The sequence below is a fragment of the Periplaneta americana genome, chromosome 15, assembly GCF_040183065.1.
Source record: "Periplaneta americana isolate PAMFEO1 chromosome 15, P.americana_PAMFEO1_priV1, whole genome shotgun sequence".
NCBI lineage: Eukaryota > Metazoa > Arthropoda > Insecta > Blattodea > Blattidae > Periplaneta > Periplaneta americana.
In genome coordinates, this window is record NC_091131.1 from 135,238,723 (window position 1) to 135,257,757 (window position 19,035).

Genomic DNA, 19,035 nt, shown 5'->3' on the forward strand with positions numbered 1-19,035 from the left:
CACAAATTGTTTAATGCACTAATTGCAATGAATGAGAACACTTATGTGTACTATTTTCATATTATACAGGGTGATTCACAAGGATTTACCGTCCTTTACAGAGATTATTTCTGAAGACATTTTGAACAAAAAAAATGTAATATAATCATAGTTCCTATTCTCAATATTTTCAGAGTTACACTAATTTAAATTTGTTTGTAAAATATGTTTTTTCTTTAGTTTGAAGGTAAAAGAATAATACAAATAGAGAATGAACCATTCAGAAGTAGCAGTTCTTTAATTGGCAAGTTTTATGATTTTTTTTTTTTTTTAATGTACCGAAGTACATATGATATTTCCATGCAAATATTAAATATTAAAATATATATGATATGCGTAAATCACTTCGTGATTTAAGACGGCACTTATTCCATCGGATCCCGGCCAACTAGTCACTCATAACGAGTACACCTCAGCACATGTGTGGACTTCAGTCGTATGTTCATAGACATCTATGACGTAGTGCAGAGGGCGGCCACTAGAGGGAACCCAAGAGTTGGAACTTAATCTGAGACGATTCTGTCCGACGCCGGGATGGATATCCGGTGTGGCTTAGTGGATAAAGCATCAGCACGTAGAGCTGAAAACCTGGGTTCAAATCCCGGCGCCGGAGAGAATTTTTCTCCGTTCCATTACTCTTTCATCGTAAGTTTTATGAAGCTAAAAATGTGCTGTGAAGTCCTTAGTTGCTTCGTACAGACATCTTTTTCTATTTTAAACTAAAAAATTACATAATTCTAACGCACTTATCACAGCAGTTATTACAAATCACACCATTTCCACCGACTTAATTATTTGCAATTCAATTTTGCATCCTAATTTACAGTCTTGGAGAGTTTGCAGCACATTTTAAAAAATGTCGCCGCACACTTGTAAACGCCACTCGTCATGCTATGTAACTGCATACGGCTATCTTTGATTTCCGTAGCGCTCGCGCTGGCTGCTGACTGCATGCTGACCAAGATCACTCCTTCACAGAAATGTGTTCCAATAACGAAACGTAAATCTGTAAATATTGAGAATAGGACCCATGTTTATATGATATTTTTTGCTTAGAATGTCTTCGGAAATAAGCTCCGTAAAGGACGGTAAATTCTCGTGAATCACCCTGTATAGCTGTATTTTATTTAGAACAAGAATGAACTCTAATGAAAATCTACACACTTTGGATAGAAGATAGATTGAGAAAGTAGTTGTTTGTTTGTTTGTTTGTTTTTAGTCCTTCTGATCATTTTCAACTTCTTTTCCTCCTTGTCTTCGCCTTTTCTGAAGTTGATCGTAAAACTCTGTATACTCAGTTGGAATATATGTACTTCTTCACCTTAAGAATGTTGCCATTTTTTTTTTTTTCATTGATAGGCATCTGTTTTAATGGGTAAGCCAACTCTGTAGGAAGTACAGGATTCTTGTTGTAACTGTGAAAGAGATTGAATTTCTCTTTGCCGGCACCGTCGATGAACTGTTAACTTTTTACTTGACCAGGGCAGCTTGAGTTGTATTCAAACGCCATCCACTTAGAAGGAGAAAAAGACACTTTATGTATCTTGGGAATTTTTCCCATACTTGATCAGAGAGAAAAGTCTTCTTGTAATAAATAGACCAACATAGCTTAAGTCCAGTACAGGCACAGCATCAGTGGTTTCTCCTGAGAACTTACAGACACCTTTTTAATCATAACATATAACTTTCTATCAGTTTCTTTACAGTCCCAGAATCCCTGTCGTTTGGTAGGAAGCTGTGACCTCTTATTGGAAAGAGTAACGTTATATAATTTGTAATCACTTTGTTGTTACAGTGGATAAACAAAAGCGGATCATTGTGTTTTTATTTTGACCGGTGCACCTGTCAGACGATAATAGATGCAGCTCAGTTATATTCTGTGGAATATGTTGTTGTTGTTTTCTAATGCCAGGCGTTTGACAATAAAGTCATTTGACCTCTTGCACTCCAATATTTTATTCTGTGGAATATGCTTCTGGATGTAATGAAACAAAAATGAACATACGTCATATTCACCTTTGTGTGCTTCTTCTTCATGATATACATAAAAATGTTCTATATAGGAATATCTGGCAGCGGCAAATTTTGCATAAAATCAAAGGTCAATCCACAAACATTATTCCCTTTTAGAATAAGTTCAGAAATTTTATTAATATTGGCATACAATTTTTCTGACTTTCTACGGTGAACCCTCAATTCTGCTATTGCAGCTTGCTTGACAGACTGCAAGATGGGAACTGCGTATTTTAGCTGGTAAAACTTGAAGAATCGGATTCTGACATCTATCCATAACAAAATCTTACCTTCAGATATGAGTATTAAAGTTGAAATTAAAAGGATACAGGAAACACTATTAACCCATTATATCCCAACGTATGAAATATCATACGAGAAATACGTAATTTTGTTTATTCAATTAACAATGTAAATATTGTTTGTTATGAGGGTTTTATCTGTTATTATTATACAAAAATGTTTGAATTTACCACACAGAAAGTTTCACCTTTTGTGAAACTGTCTTTTGTCCTTTAGTACAGTAGACAACATCAAGATGTCAATCAATGGAAGCAAAAACGCACCAAGGTAAACAATTTTGGCTTTATTTTATATAATACTACAATTTTCTTGCTTTCTTATGTAATAATATAAAGAATGATCTTTATTGCTTCTATAATCCCTATTGACAGATAGCTCCATTACATTATTGTAGTAGGACAAGTTGAATTGTTGTGTATGATAAATCATACGTTGGGAAGTAACGAGTTTCGTATTGTTTTAGGGTTCTGGAAACCAGTGAAGATATTATTTTAATTTTATTGGGTTATTTTACGACGCTTTATCAACATCTCCGGTTATTTAGCGTCAGAATGAGATGAAGGTGATAATGCCAGTGAAATGAGTCCGGGATCCAGCACCGAAAGTTACCCAGCATTTGCTCATATTGGGTTGAGGGAAAACCCCGGACAAATCCTCAACCAGGTAACTTGCCCTGACTGGGAATCGAACCCAGGTCACCTGGTTTCACTGCTAGACGTGCTAACCGCTATTCCACAGGTGTGGACACCAGTGAAGAGATATTTAGTGTATTAGAAGAATTTGGATGGGAATGATGAAGTAGCGCAAGACATAAGAAAAGTACCTCAGAGTAATTGGTTCTTGTACCACCATGTGATTGTATAGATAGCGACCAAGATGAATCTAGAAATGACCAGGAGGGGAGGAAGCACATTTTCTAGATTTATGGAGAGGTGTTCTGAGTCAGGAAATGGAGGTGCAATCTGTATTTGATAATTTTGCCAAGGTACTGAAACTTTGTACAGATAAAGAAGATTCACTTTCAGGTCATAACGAAACATAAGGAACAAAAAGCAAGAGTAGTGTACACAAAAGACCTAAGAAAGTAAAAGTAGATGAAGTTCAGAGAAAATATTCTGAAAAAAATTTGGATTCTGATAATAGTATTGCAAAAATACCTGATTCCATTCCTACATACTGTATATAAGTAGTTTACACAATAAGGCCGCATCTATTGATATATTCAGACATATAATTGATGCAATTGTTGAACACATTGTTAGAGAAAGTGTAAAATATGCATCAAAAAAGAGTTTCATGATCCAGTTGCCCTCAGAAGATGTATACAAATACAAAGCAATTTTGCTTTTATCTGGATACTGAAAATTATGCATCGTCGTATGTACCTACTGGTAGAGACGACCTGACACCAACAATGCTCTTGCGAGCAACGCAATGTAAAGAAATTCCTTCAATCAGATACATAGATGTTTTCACTTGAATGGTAACAATACCAGAAGACGAAATATATAAGAAGATCCGGCCACTTATTACACATCTCAATGATAAATTTGGAAGCTTCATTGTCTCACTAGGGAATAAATTCTCTCTGGACGGACCTATGGAACCATACTATGGGCATCACTCCATGAAACAATTTATTCGTGGAAAGTCCATTCGGTATGGATACAAGTTGGTATCTTGTTCATCTACGGGTTACCTCGTTAGTTTTCAACCCTATACTGGTGCAAGTGATAGAGAAGAAGGCAAAACACTTGGAACTGCTATTACCAAAAGACTATAATATATTGAATTCCTTCCTCAGAAATGTACAGTTTATATTGACAGGTACTTCAATTCTCTTCCTCTTCTCAAAACCTTGTCAGAAAATGGTATCAACTGCATAGGAACTACACGTAATGATCGAGCGGAGAAAGCTCCATTACACGATATGAAGAGAGATCCCAGAGGTTCATACCACGCACTGCAAGATGACAGAAATTGGATAACACTTATCAAGTGGCATGGCAACAGTGTGGTTACTGTAGCTACCAACATATGCAATGACAATGTCCTGGGACTAGGAAAATGTTCTCGAGGGAGTAAAAATCAAAAGAAGTGTGGAAAGTGTTCTAAGTTTCGATGTGTGAGATGTAATGTTGGTTTACATCCAAAGAGCAGTTTCCTGCAATACCATTTGCGATAACAATATATTTGCTAACACGAAAAAGTGCCATTGTTTACAAAATGTATCACTTATTATTGTTATTAGTACATATGTAGTGTAAAACACATAAAACATCACGTGTAGCAATGTTTACTCATATGAACGGAAAATTTATTTGTACTACACACCAATGCCCAGCATATGATTTTTCATAAGGCTCAAAAAAACACATGTAACATACATTATTCTCAAAATAAAAACATTATATGTGATAAGTGATCTAAAGGCATACTAGAACTCAAATTTAGTACAAAAATTCATAAATATTTTATTTCGGGATATAATGGGTTAATTCCCGCGAATGAACATTTTGAATATAGACTACAGATTTAAAGTCAGTCATTGCAAAAAGGTCACGAGTCAAAGACTCATGACCTTTCTGCAAGAAGTGGAAATTTCAAGCATCGATTTCAGCACTGTTTGAAAGTATATTCATGATCTTCTTACATAGACTGGTCAGGCTACCCCTACATCTCAATGTTCAATGCATAACTCATTTTCGTAAAAAAGTTGACTCATGACCTTTTTGCAATGACCGAATCAATTGCGATCGAGTTTAATAATTTAATTTAATTTAGGTATGACTATTATTATTATTATTATTATTATTATTATTATTATTATTATTACATAATTATTTTATTGGTGTTGTGAAGATAAAAAGAATTGCCATTGTATTATATTAATTATGTATTATATTGTCTTGTTTAAATTACATAAGTTAGGTGTTCATGAGTGAGATAGTTAAATACAATAGAAGTAATTTAATACAGTTATATGAACACTTTTTAATGACTGAATAAAATTAATAAAATTGGTTAAAACCAGACATGTTTCGGAGGAATGCTCCTCCATCTTCAGTGGTGGTACCACGACGCTGACTGAGTCTTCCTTAAGCTACGTTACGTGGTCGAACATCTGTACCAGCGTCGTGTATTAAATTACTTCTATTGTATATAACTATATTGTCTTGTATTGTAGTATTGTATTGCTTTGAATTGTATTGTATTGTACTGTATTGAATTGTATTGTATTAATTATGGGTATATTCATAGCAATGTAGTAGTTTTCTTGGTTGAGTGGAAGGCCTTAACTCTGCCAGTTAAAATAAACCATTATTATTATTATTATTATTATTATTATTATTGCTATTATTATTATTATTATTATTGTTATTATTATTATTATTATTATTATTATTATTATTATTATTATTATTATTATTTTCATCAGCTTGTGGTCGAGATTCATATTTTCATGCTATCGTAACCGAAGCAAGTCAAGTGGGAATACAAGACCGCATCCTGTTCCTCGATATGGCCATTATTTCCAGAGATTAGAGACTGAAATATTTTAGGTACTAAAAAACTAAGTCTATAAAAAAGTGCAATGGATTTGCTCCATTCTCGCCACCATAACTCTGCCGTATATATAGTGAGAACAAAGCTGATAAGTGCAGTGAATAGAGCTCTTCGAACTCTGTCTGCAGCGTAGAGGGAAACTCTCTGTCCCCAGGCATATGGACGATAGAGGCCGGCAAAATTTGTGCTATTCTGTGTCTTGGTCAATCTATAATTGGGAGTTTATAAATTCGTTCTCGTTCCAATGTAACCATGAACATCATGAACACTCATATAACTAGGTTCTTTAGATGAACATTCTAGTTCAATATTTATTTTTTATGAGGATATTTAAAATAATGCAGTATTAATGAGCTTGTAGACAAGTGAGTGATTCGTAATTGAATGCATGTTATCATTGTTCTGAATAAAAATTACCTTTAGTAATGTTAACGGTATAAATTATTACCATGTAGTGGCAAATACTTTGTCTACATGTTTTATTCTTTTTTTTTTTTTTTGCAAGAATATTGTTTAAAAATAAAATAAAGCAGACTAAATAAGTTGTTGTTTTCTAATGCCAGGTGTTTTGACAATAAAGTCATTTGACCTCTTGCACTCCAATATTTTTCAAAGATATTATCATGGCCAGCCACTGAAGCACAGATTTTGAGGTGTTCCGAATCCATTTCTTGGTTTGAGTTGCACAATGGGCAGTTAGGGGACTGATATATTTCAATTCTATGCAGGTGTTTGGCCAAACAATCATGGCCTATTGCCAATCTAAATGCAGCTACAGACGATTTTCGTGGTAAATCGGGAATTAACAGAGAGAAGGAAGGGGCTACTCATGAATTAGCACTGATCAGCTTGATGAGTTAATGACTGATTTTGGTATAATTTTCCTCTATTCAATACCTAATTCCCTCTTTACCCTTTCCTATCCAGTCCTCTGACTGAACTCTTACTTTCTTTGACCGTGACAGCATTAGAGCATTCGAGGCCTAGGGGTTCATTTCCCTTTCCTTCCTCCTCTTTCTACTTTTCTGTTCCTAGTGCTGACCTGCTATGGCACTAAAATCGTCCTCCAGTGGCTTAAGAAGGGAAAGCTGGTGATCAACAAGATCTCCCAGCTAGGTCCAATGGACCCGTCGACCAACAGCAGGTGTGGTCCTCCAGATATTCTGGGGGTTGTGTGTGAATGAAGTAGCCACCAAAACGTTAAAATATGGCGTTCACTTAAATCGGCTACAACTTGCCATTTTCACTCCTATATGAAATGAGTACCATTAAGGTAAAATTATCCGGAGGTAAAATAGTCCTCCATTATCGGATCTCCAGGCGGGGACTACTTTAATGGTAGGTACAGAATCAACTAAACATCTTACAATGGAATGCTGGTGGTATAACATCAGCCAAGAAGACTGAACTAGACTAAATAAGCTAAAAAGAATGATTAGTCTGTTTATGTTCTAAAATTATATACTGCCAGATAAGAGACAACGAATTAGAGTTGAAATGTCTGTAATAGTTATGTTTGACATTTTTTTTTTTTGAGGAAATATCGTGCAGTAAAGAATGTAGAAAATTTCATATATACAATTGACAAATTATTAAGTTCACTTACTAGAAGAACAACATTATTCTGTACTTGAGCAATTAGGCTTTCATAAAAAGTATTTTGGGACAGATTTTGCCTCGCATAATGGTTTTTTTAATAAATGGTAAAATATGTGACTCACAGATATAAGACAGATATAAAAATAATTCTTAATATGATAGTTGTAGAAACAAATATTTCTGTACAAATCAGGACAGCAAGGCACATCCAAGACCAATTTGTTATAGAAATGCTTTTTTCATGACACTCCTATTTCCCCTGGCATAATAGCAATACATCTTCGTAAATGAAGTACAGTCACAAAGTCGTAGGCTTGCTACACTATGGTATGTTATTTTTGGCTTTGTCTATCGTTGCAGGTGGTGAAGCTGAAGGAGATCACTGTCATAATCACAGGTTTTGTTGGCATCTCCATCTTCCTGCAGTGGATGTCTTGTGGACACTTCCTGGTAGGGAATCTAGGCTAGTTCACTGGAGAAGAGACAGTGAAAGGTATGTTATTTTTAAGGAGCGGATATTTAAGAAATGGCATTATTTTTCTTTTAACTTCTTCTTCTTATCTTCAAGTATTTATGCTTATTGCCTGTTACGCCCCTATTTGCTGGTCTATCCAGCGTTTCCTTGGACGGCCTAAACTTCTTCTTCCCTTTGGCTTGTATTCCATTATTTGTTTCGGAATACGGTCACAGTCTACTGTATACAGTCACGAAGCTTGGGGTGATTTTTTGCATTTCTCACGATAGTTGCTAGCCACTTGGAGTGCTGTGAGTACTAGGAGCAATAGACTGTGTCACTGCCATCGTGATCTAATGCAGGCCGTAAGGCAGACCATGTGACTTGCTTAACCCAATCACGAAGGGCGGCGTTTCAACCATATAAATTAGTTGGAATGCATAAAGAGTAACATATATTTTCCTAAAATGTAGTGTAATTGCATTAATAAAATTTAAAACAATGATTAGGAGACACTTCAGACATAATTCCTTGTGAGTTAAGGTGTAATATTATTTTTGGTGTGAAAATTACGTTGTTCGTATGTGTAATACCTGCCTTTATTTCGATTAAATATTGCGAAATTCTTGTACATTCATTTATGCACGATTCAATAATTTTGAGTTGCACTGCACGAATTTAGATATGTTGGAATTATAGGTTATGTTTACTGTACCAATTGCCCATTTCTGTCTAATTTTAGCGGTCTCCAATGCCCTGCCACTACATATGTATGTTATATCACATGGAAAGTATAGGTTATGTTTACTATATTTAACTTATATTCCTATATTCGCAATTATTCATTATAATTAAGCATAATGTCATGTATGACACCCATCACATTCTATTTGCCTGTATTTTAATACTACAATTGAGTACTGAATTATTGTATTTATCTACTACCTAAGAGACGAAGTAACACAATCGTACGTACACTAATTTCATAGGAGTGATATAGTAAATTTTCTGTCTACAATTAAGGAAATGTGCTAAATTAAAATCACAATATAAATTCGTTTTTATTGAACCTCAAAATAGCTTCCATTCTAAACTTAAAATGTTGATGCGAACAGATTATGTTAACGCGTAAAATTCTCTTCACATTAAAATAACACAGTTTTGTAATTATTTCTGCAACATATTATGCAACAAGAAGTAAACGGAACTTATGGACACATTACACTAAATAAAACTTAGCAATGATACGCAATAAAGTTATAATATAATATTTCACTGAGCTACATACACTGAAATAGAATACCCGAACATACATTACGGCCTGGTCTAGATCGAAAAGGCATTGACTGTGCCGTATTTCGCTTTGTTGTGAAAAGTTGTGTAAACTGTAAATGGGTAAAATACAATAATAAATGTAACACAAGAAAGTTCTTATCTTACATATTCCGAAGTGATACAGTGTTAAAAATTGTGTAATCAAGATGTACAATAATTTGAATAATAATATGGGACAAGGAGACGTTTGTGGTACTATAAATATTGTAAGAAAAAGAGGTCAGATTTATCCTTCTTCCGAAAAATCCAGGAAGGTGAGTTTATAAAATATAATATATACTTTATGAAAATAATATATAAATCTTATGTATTTCACATTTCAATAGTGGAAGGAAGGTGTTAATTTTTTCAAAAGAATACGATATCGAAAGTACAATACATTTTATTGTCTGCTGGGGAAAGGGTCTGTGATGAGGCGATAGTAGCGATCCTGGTGGTTAGCAACTATCTATGGATGCATTTTTCAACTGTCTATGTTTGCATATTTAGTAAGTATGGAGCTTCGTGACTGTATATACTAGACTGTGATACGGTCATTATTCATTCTTTGAACATGCTGTGACCAAGAATTTCTATATTCTTCTACTTTCTTTATTAAGTTTTCAGCATTCAGTTCCTTTCTAATATCTGTATTCCTTTTCCTATCCGTTAAACTATATTCAACCGTTGCTCTTAGGAATCTCATTTCTGCTGCCTGCAATCTAGATATACCTCTCTTCGTCATGGTCCATGTCTCGCTGCCGTATGAGCATGTTGGTATCGCTATCACTGTATAAAACTTCATTATAGTTTCCTCCTTACTTTTCGTTTAAGTGTTGTGCCGTTCATTTTATTAAATTTTGCAATTTTTCCGTTAATGTCAATTTCACCATGGTAAGATATATCACATCCCAAGAAAGTGAAGCGGTGAATCTGTTCAATAGGAGTGTTATTAATGACTATCTTGGATCTTACAGGATTTATACCTTTTAATGCCATTACTTTAGTTTTTGATGTCGATATTTTAAAATTATATGTTTCAACAATTTTTTTAAATTCATGTACCGCTTTCTGTAAATTATTCTCATTATTGGCGATGATTACTTGGTCATCCGCATATAATATAAACATTATACTTTTTCTCGTTATGTCAAAATTCTTTTAACTTTTATGCAATAATTCATTTTATGTTGAAACAAAACGAAATATGTAACATTTGTGTTTAATTTTATTTATTTATTTATTAACAGAGAGGGTTTGGAATTGAACGGGTTACATCAGCGTCTTGTCTATGCGGTTGACGTGAATATGTTAGGAGAAAATCCACAAACGATTAGGGAAAACACGGAATTTTACTTGAAGCAAGTAAAGAGATAGGTTTAGAAGTAAATCCCGAAAATCTCGTGACGGGAATATTGTACGAAATGGAAATATAAAAATTGAAAATTTATCTTTTGAAGAGGTGGAAAAATTCAAATATCTGGGAGCATCAATAACAAATATAAATGATACTCGGGAGGAAATTAAACATAGAATAAATATGGGAAATGCCTGTTATTATTCGGTTGAGAAGCTTTTATCATCCAGTCTGCTGTCAAAAAATTTGAAAGTTAGAATTTATAAAACAGTTATATTACTGGTTGTTCTCTATAGTTGTGAAACTTGGACTCTCACTTTGAGAGAGGAACATAGGTTAAGGGTGTTTGAGAATAAGGTGCTTCGGAAAATATTTGGGGCTAAGAGGGATGAAGTTACAGGAGAATGGAGAAAGTTACACAACTTAGAACTGCACGCATTGTATTCTTCACCTGACATAATTAGGAACATTAAATCCAGACGTTTGAGGGGCAGGGCATGTAGCACGTATGGGCGAATCTAGAAATGCATATAGAGTGTTAGTTGGGAGGCTGGAGGGAAAAAGACCTTTGGGGAGGCCGAGACGTAGATGGGAAGATAATATTAAAATGGATTTGAGGGAGGTGGGATATGATGATAGAGACTGGATTAATGTTGCTCAGGATAGGGACCTATGGCGGGCTTATGTGAGGGCGGCAATGAACCTCCGGGTTCCTTAAAAGCCAGTAAGTAAGTATTTATTTGTTTTTTAAATTTTCCAATAGGTAATTTTTTCATTCTATGGTCCATTAAAAATATTTTTCTTCAGTTCTTATAGATTTTTTATAGAATTTTTTCAGATTTCATTTAATTTTCTTGCAGTCTTACGTACAAATCATAGTTGCTGCTTTTATACTGCAAAAATATTTTATTTGCTAAGGAAACTGACCTTGAGTAGGTGGTGATAATGCTGTGATAAGCTGACAAAGAATGTGGCGGTGGTAGATTTTATATGTTAATTTGTTTTCATCAGTAATTTAAAATGGCTCATAATTAAAATTTATATAATAGAAACATCAATACTGTATACATAACGTGTAGTAATAATATTGTTGGCAAAAGTAGAAAACCTCTGAAATCATAAGAATGTTCTCAGGACTTACAATGTTTTCCACTTTGCCAACAATTATGTTGTACATGCATTGATCCAATACAGTTTATATTCAAATGAAATAAATATTGAAACCATCGATGAAGTTATATTTTATGCCAATGCAAGTAATGAGAAATAATGATTTAAAATCGTATTAAAGCAGGATTTTATCCTTTTTATATATCACCATTTTCACACATACATACCTCAGCCTAAAGAAGAAATAAAAACTTCTGTAGAACGTTTTGTGATTTTCGTTACTAGAATAAATACTAGTTTAAAAATGAGGTGCTATTCTATGTTGCAGTATAGATTACAATCATGATCATCTATAAATTTGTAATAATACAATAAAAACAGACACAAGGTCTTATTTTGATTTCTTTTGTAAACCATATGCTTTTGTTTGTGTTCATTATCACTCCATATATAGTCACTTGCCTGTATTTTATTAACTTTTATGATAATTTTATTATAAGTTTGGCATTTTAATGTAAATGTAATAACGTTTTTTTGTAATTATTAATGTAATTTTAAGGCACAGACATCCAACTTCTACTTATTTTGTATTTATACACAAGTGTGTAGGATCTTTATTTTGCAATTAATTTCTTTCCTTCATTTGATTGTTTCTCATACTTTTCTGCTGTGCCTTCCAGTGTCTCAGTTCCTGGATGAGGAGGTACAAATTGACAAAACCAGTCTGAATTATAAGTGTGGACCATCTTTGATGCTGGGTACGGCACTCTGAACCTTCAAGCTGGAGGACTTAATCTGCACCACATTTGCTCTCATCTGTGGAACAACATATGAAATCTTCCTCATTAGTAAGTGTATAGAGATCTTAAGTACTCTTAGGAAGCCTCCTTTTTAGTTGCTTGGTAAGAAGTATTGCTGAACTTGGTACACTTGAGATTTTCCAATTAACTGTTCTCAGATTGCTTATCTCATGTGGACAGCATAAGCCAAGGCTTCTATACATTCAATAGGTTATCTCAGTTTTCATTAGCCAATCAAATAACTAGTTGGCTGATGATGCGCGAAGAGTCCATGCTGATTGGTCCTTTATTTTCAAATTGATCAGCGTACATTTTAAACATAATCACCTCAAATAAAAACATTACAAGTGTGTATGTGTCATGAAACAAAATAAATACGTTGAAAGTGTTTATACCGTGTATATAAGCTGTACTTACACTTGTCACTGCATTATTTTTCTGTATTTCTTAACAATTCGTCTGCTCTCAGTGTCTGTCGTCCATTTTCGTCTGCTAGTTTCCAGTCTTGTGTTTACATACTTGAGTCGTATAAAGAACCTAGTTTTGACTGTACAATCAACAATAAAATTTCACGTGGAACGTTATGTACGAACATTGCCACATATTCTTTGGTTCTTTTTATAATATTCCACCCCTTTTTAATCGTGTTCTTGCCATGATACTCATTGTAGAATTTTTCAGTATTATTGAAACTACTTACCCATGCTGGTGATGGCATGGTAAAACCTTCAAAAGAAAGAATAATATACTAAAATTAAAGAGGGCCGAGATGGTGGTGTTTTTGTTTTAAATGGATATTTATAAAAAATCTAACATTGATTGATGTTAATACCTCATTCTATAGTTTGGGAAAAGGCGCATGTACCGGTAATGAAATGTCAACAACACGTTCATTTACAAAAATTATTATAACTCAACAATGAACTGTCACTGGAGGCTATTATGATTAACCCACTGATTATGGCATAATGACAAAATGTCATAAATCGTTAATATAAAATCAATATAATGAGAATTATAGTGAAAAAACATCACTGGTATCAGTCGTTAACCCTCCACCCCTTTGGTATGCAACTGTTAGTATTAGTAGTAGTATTAGTAGTTAGTATTTTTTATGTAAGTAGGTTAACATAGATGAACCATTATATAAAGCTGGTATTAACATAGGCTACTTATATAGACCTATGTGAGTTATTTAAACTTACCTGTAAGCTTTAACATTGTCGGTCGTTTCGGCTTTATTTTCATTAAAGCTGCTCGAAAATCAGGAAAAAAATCGTCATCTTTAAAATGATTAGAGCATAATCTGCTTGCATCAGGATTGAATTTATCCTGTATTTTGCACGCAATTACCCACTTTTTTTTTTTTTTTTTTTTCAAATTTCTAAATCTTTAGGAATGGTAAAGAGAAACTCTTTATTTTCATCGTTAGAATTGTTGCATACAGCAACAGCACATCTTTGACCTGGCATAATGCATTCAAAACAACATAAACAAGAAAAAACACGAGATACTGCTTTGAATCATTTGAGCTTTGGCGCGCTTAGCTATCTTGTGACATCAGAAGCGCCCTCCTTTCCCCGTCGATCCCTCGCCAACAAGCTCAATAATAATGCAACCTATGATAAGTTTAGAAGCCTTGATTTGCATTGTTCAAGACGGTATTGTGACGTGTTGAGCGATGAATGCGAATTCCATAGAGAATGAAAAAATGGAATAGCGTCAGTGAATAGAAGCTGTAGACAAGAAAATTGATAGTACTTGTGTTGTAAGTATCTTCGATCTGACTTTAAATGTACAAATAGTCAACGGCCGCAAGGGAGTTTAAATATTCATATTTTATGTTTAAAACGTACTTTCAAGTTTTCTAAAGTAATTGATAAAACTACATAGCTACATTTTTATGATGCAGTTACGTATTGTATTAATGTTACTTGATTTTTTATCAACAGTAATCTCACTAGAGGTTTGATTTATCTAGAGAAAATCAAAACTCGAGTGGGATTTAATTGACTATTACACGATTAGAAGAAATTATATAAAGATTAGAAGTAACGAAGTACTCTAATACAATAAAATATTGACTTACGAAAATACTGAACTGTCTTCAAATGTATTACTGTACCATTGTATTCCGCTAGATGGTTATAGTGTGTTATGATTAGCTCCAACGAGTTAGAAAGAGAAGACTATAGAGTGGCCATGTTGTCCTGTACAGCGCTCTTTGCGGTGCCACCGCGAAACACGGCAGATCTGAGCTAAGCGCCCACCTTTGTAAAAATTCGTCTGCTTACAATGTTGTATAACGGAGGTAAGAAGTACAAAAAAACGAAGAAAAAACATGCCTGTTGTGTGTGCTGCATATAACTGCAATGTCAAAAGGAAAAAGACAACTGATATATCATATTTCATGTAAATTTTATGAAGTTAAGTCCATAGTTTTGTTATAAATGGTTCACTGGTAATGTACTTAAACTAAATACGGATAAAACCAATACAATTCCGTTTCAGACCCAGTGAAAAACAAATAGCAATACAATATTAAAACTGTATTTTGACACCGGCATCCTTTATCTCTGCTCCTTCTGCCCTTACTGCTTATACAAGAAGACGATGAGCTGTAGCTTATAAGAAGTAGGCCTATTTTGAAGACAAACGATTAATAAAATAAATGGTTCACTAGTAATAAAGTTAAACTAAATACGGATAAAACCGCTACAATTCCGTTTCAAACCTAGTAATAGCAATCAAATATTAAAATTGTATTTCGACACTCGCATCCAAAATAACGCAAAACTCTGGGGTATGTCGTATTGTTGTTAGTATTTTGACTGGAAGGATATGAAAGAACATAATTGAGCACCCACGTGCAATAATGGGGTAAGTATGAATATATTTAGTAACTACTTACCCCATTATTGTACGTGGGTGCTCAATTATACACTAATAATTATCTGTGGTGCCACAGCCCTTGAAAGGCTCAGACAGACCAGCCGGCTGTTGGCCTCATGTTCACATTTCGATAATAATTATACTTTACTGTAACAAAAAAACTGAAAGCGTGTTTTGTCATGTTTCACCCACTTTACAAGCTTGGAGGTAAAGGTTGTTTACTACAGATAGGGCCTACTTTCATTCTATATCTTATGGTATAGTAAATAGTTTTGCAACGTGTATAGATTGGGAAAACAATTTAATAAAATCATCCGAATCATACTCGTATATTTTATAGGCAATCTTGCAGGTCGCATTTAAAAGAACCTAGGAATATTAACATTTTCTTCAGTATATTTGCTAGGACTTCTTGTCATACTACATGACAATTTCGCTCAGGTTATTCTTTTAAGCCTTCCTTCTAGGAATAGCTCAAGTGTTTTAAATTTAGCGTACATAAGTTTAGATTAAGTTCCTATCACGTATTTGACGAAATACTAGGTTTTTCCACTTCAGTTTAATTGATTTATGCAAACGAAATTAAGACAGCTGACGATTCTAATGTCAGTTATCTTTGTTTTGGGCGCATAAGTTCATTACCGACGGTCGTTCAATTTTCTTCAAACATGGCGGCGCAATGACCACTCTATGTCTTTCTCTTTCTAACTCGTTGATTAGCTCACTGCCATCTGGATAGCTGTTTTCTTGTTATCAGCCTAGATCTAGGTTATCAGTCATGCCAACTCAAGAGGCCTATACATATAAGAGGAGTTCATAAGCCGGATTAAGTGTAATCTGTCAAGAAGCTTCTCTCAACTGCCAGAGGGGCGCCACAAGCAAGCAAAAAATTGCGGGAATTTCAAAAGACTTCTCTACACCTCCCCACTGTAGTGTATTAGTATTACTATTTACAATTTCAATTTCAAGACTTTCGCCGATAATTACTTAGAAATTCTCTGCACCTTGACGTAAATTATTTACAAGTTCTCTCCGTTACATTACTATTTATATCAATGTTTGAAATGTAACCATCCCTACTAAAATTATTATTATTATTATTATTTTTTTTTTTTTTTTTTTTTTTGTGGGAATAAAGATCTTGAGTCAACATCAACAGCATTTTCAGAACGTGATATGCCAGGAAGTGACGGTAGGAAAAGGGCTGTGAAATATGAAATGAATTAGACATGACCAACCAAATCTGTTGTGGTTAGAATGCATTAAATTTATTTAGGTAACAATATGTTTTTTATAAACATACAAGATATTTTGTTACAATTAACTTCCACTGTTTTATTGCAATACAGAAAAGATTTCATGATCCTAAGTTCACTATTAGTACAATAATATAATTAATATAATATAATTAACATCACAGGAAAATCTACAAAAAAAATCATATGTATACTTAAGTCTGTTGGAAATCAGAGATTATTTCATGAAAAAAAATTTAATGTCAGTTTATTTCATTTTCTTAAATGTCTAGAATGTGTTATGAAGAAAATAATTTGAAATCATCCTCAGTAGAAATCGGTGTCTGCAATGCTGTACTCTTATTGTCTTGTGCAAATGAATATTGATGTTTCAAATAAGCGGTTACAATGTGTTAAGTCTTGTGATAACATTGAAGGCACATACATTATGCCAGTTTGTTCGTAATTTTCTACATTAAAGTCTAGACTGTGTATGGGAACATTGGAGAGCAAGAGAGTTGATGGGTTTATTGAAAAAACTCAGCATTAGTTAACATTAAATTTTATATGTTACTGAACACTTTTAATAAGCTGCACTGATTAAAGAATTCATCCCAACCTATATCTAGCATCTACAATTGAATTTACTTCCTTTATGGTATGATTTGTCGTTTACCTTTGAAATATTCTACCTGCTAGTGTAACCGTCCTTGTGTTTAAATTATATGAAATGTTAGCTAGGATAATATAGTATCTTTCAAAGGCTTTGTTTAATGTGTCGAGAAGATAGCTCCTGTGTTTGACACACAACCTTGGCCACAATCAGTATCACACAATAGCAACTGTATATGAGCATAGGCTTAATAATCAAAAAGCTTACATCTTGCTTGGGGTAAAGCCAGATCAACCATTTTATTCAGCAAATGGTCAGATAATTGTGGATTTTTTTTACGCAAACCATCTCTTAAAATGTACACGAAATATGTCGAAAAAGTATAACGTAATAGTTTACGACTAAAATAGCAAAATGGAAACATACAGGTCTATAGTATTCAAATTTGATAAAGATAACCAGTTTTAGTTAACAAGAATTAATGATAAACATGTGTATGCAAGTGTATTGAGACTGATGACAGTAAGGACCACAGCATGCAGTAGCTGCAGACATTTCTTGCTAGCCAAGACTGACAGTACATGCAGGAGATGCAACACAAAGAGCAGAATTTGTAGGAAACATGGACAAGACATTTGATTCACTGAATGGAAGTACAGTTTTCGAGAATAGGAAGACAGTATGTGTGGCTGTGCAAGAAAAGTCTATGCATGTATCCATCTGGAATGAAATGGTGAATTTTTAGTACTGTCAAATTTATAAATAGTGAAAAACTATGCATGTGCCATCCACATCTGGTTGGATTTATGACTTAAATGGATCAAAATTACTGTAGGAAGTTGTTAAAAATGTACACTGATATGCATTTGCTCTTAATTTGGAGTATTAATCAAGATTACTAGAAATTTACTTTTGCATAATTAGAAATAAGGATGGTAGAACAAGCCAGATAACTCTTCCTGCAATGATATTTAGTACAGTAATCGGGCATTGCTGCTCAAAATAATGTTATTTTCTAGTAACAAATGAAATTGTGAAAGAGGTTAATAACTTGTGAGGGAATCTTTTAATTTCACTGATGATGATAATGAGCTCGTGAATGCAAATGCATTGTAATGTGTTGCTAGTTATATTGCTAAGAAGGCACGTGATGCTAAACAGTGTGTTAATTGTCATACAGCTCTTGCAGACAATGAAAAATACAAGAGGGCATAACATGTATGTTCAAGGAATATGAAAAAGTAACCGAAGATCCTCAGTTGCCATCGACGTATTTATTAGAATGTAACATTGATGACCAAGATGTTTCATAATGGCTTAGAAAATCCGCTGTCACAGAATGATGTAATAAAGCAATTTAATGAGCTTGATTCATAATAGTGTTAATTTTGATTTTCTTTCATACTGTAACTATGACTGCAAAGATTATTTTTTTCTCACTATAATGTTAAATCAATGCAAGACTCAGAAAACTGAATGAAGAATGTCTTCTGATGTAAAAAAAATAAGAAAACAAAAACCATCTGCACCAATAGATAAAATAGCATAAATATAATATGAAATTATATTATATGAGACTCCAGTTTATTGATGCAGAACTTTTTTCATTTTCTTTTCTTTCTTTTTTTTGTCATCACTTGGCAGTTTTTCATTCATTTTCCATAATCATGCATGAATCAGCACTCATGTAAACAATGAAATCAAATATCTTTTACAATCAGAATTAGAAGTAGGTGCAA

The 19,035-nt window shown here is 33.7% G+C and overlaps 1 protein-coding gene and 1 long non-coding RNA gene across 3 annotated transcripts in view; one reads left to right on the forward strand and one right to left on the reverse strand.

Moving 5' to 3' along the window:
* LOC138715365 (tubulin polyglutamylase complex subunit 2-like) overlaps positions 1 to 19,035 on the reverse strand; it is a 117,106-nt gene that overhangs the window by 63,728 nt on the left and 34,343 nt on the right. The gene's annotated exons all lie outside the window — the stretch shown is intronic.
* LOC138715366 (uncharacterized) overlaps positions 1 to 19,035 on the forward strand; it is a 70,212-nt gene that overhangs the window by 19,289 nt on the left and 31,888 nt on the right. For both annotated transcript variants that reach the window (XR_011336262.1, XR_011336263.1), the window contains exons 3-4: positions 7,882 to 8,014; positions 12,437 to 12,604. This is a non-coding gene — a long non-coding RNA (uncharacterized lncRNA). The remainder of the gene's footprint in view (positions 1 to 7,881; positions 8,015 to 12,436; positions 12,605 to 19,035) is intronic.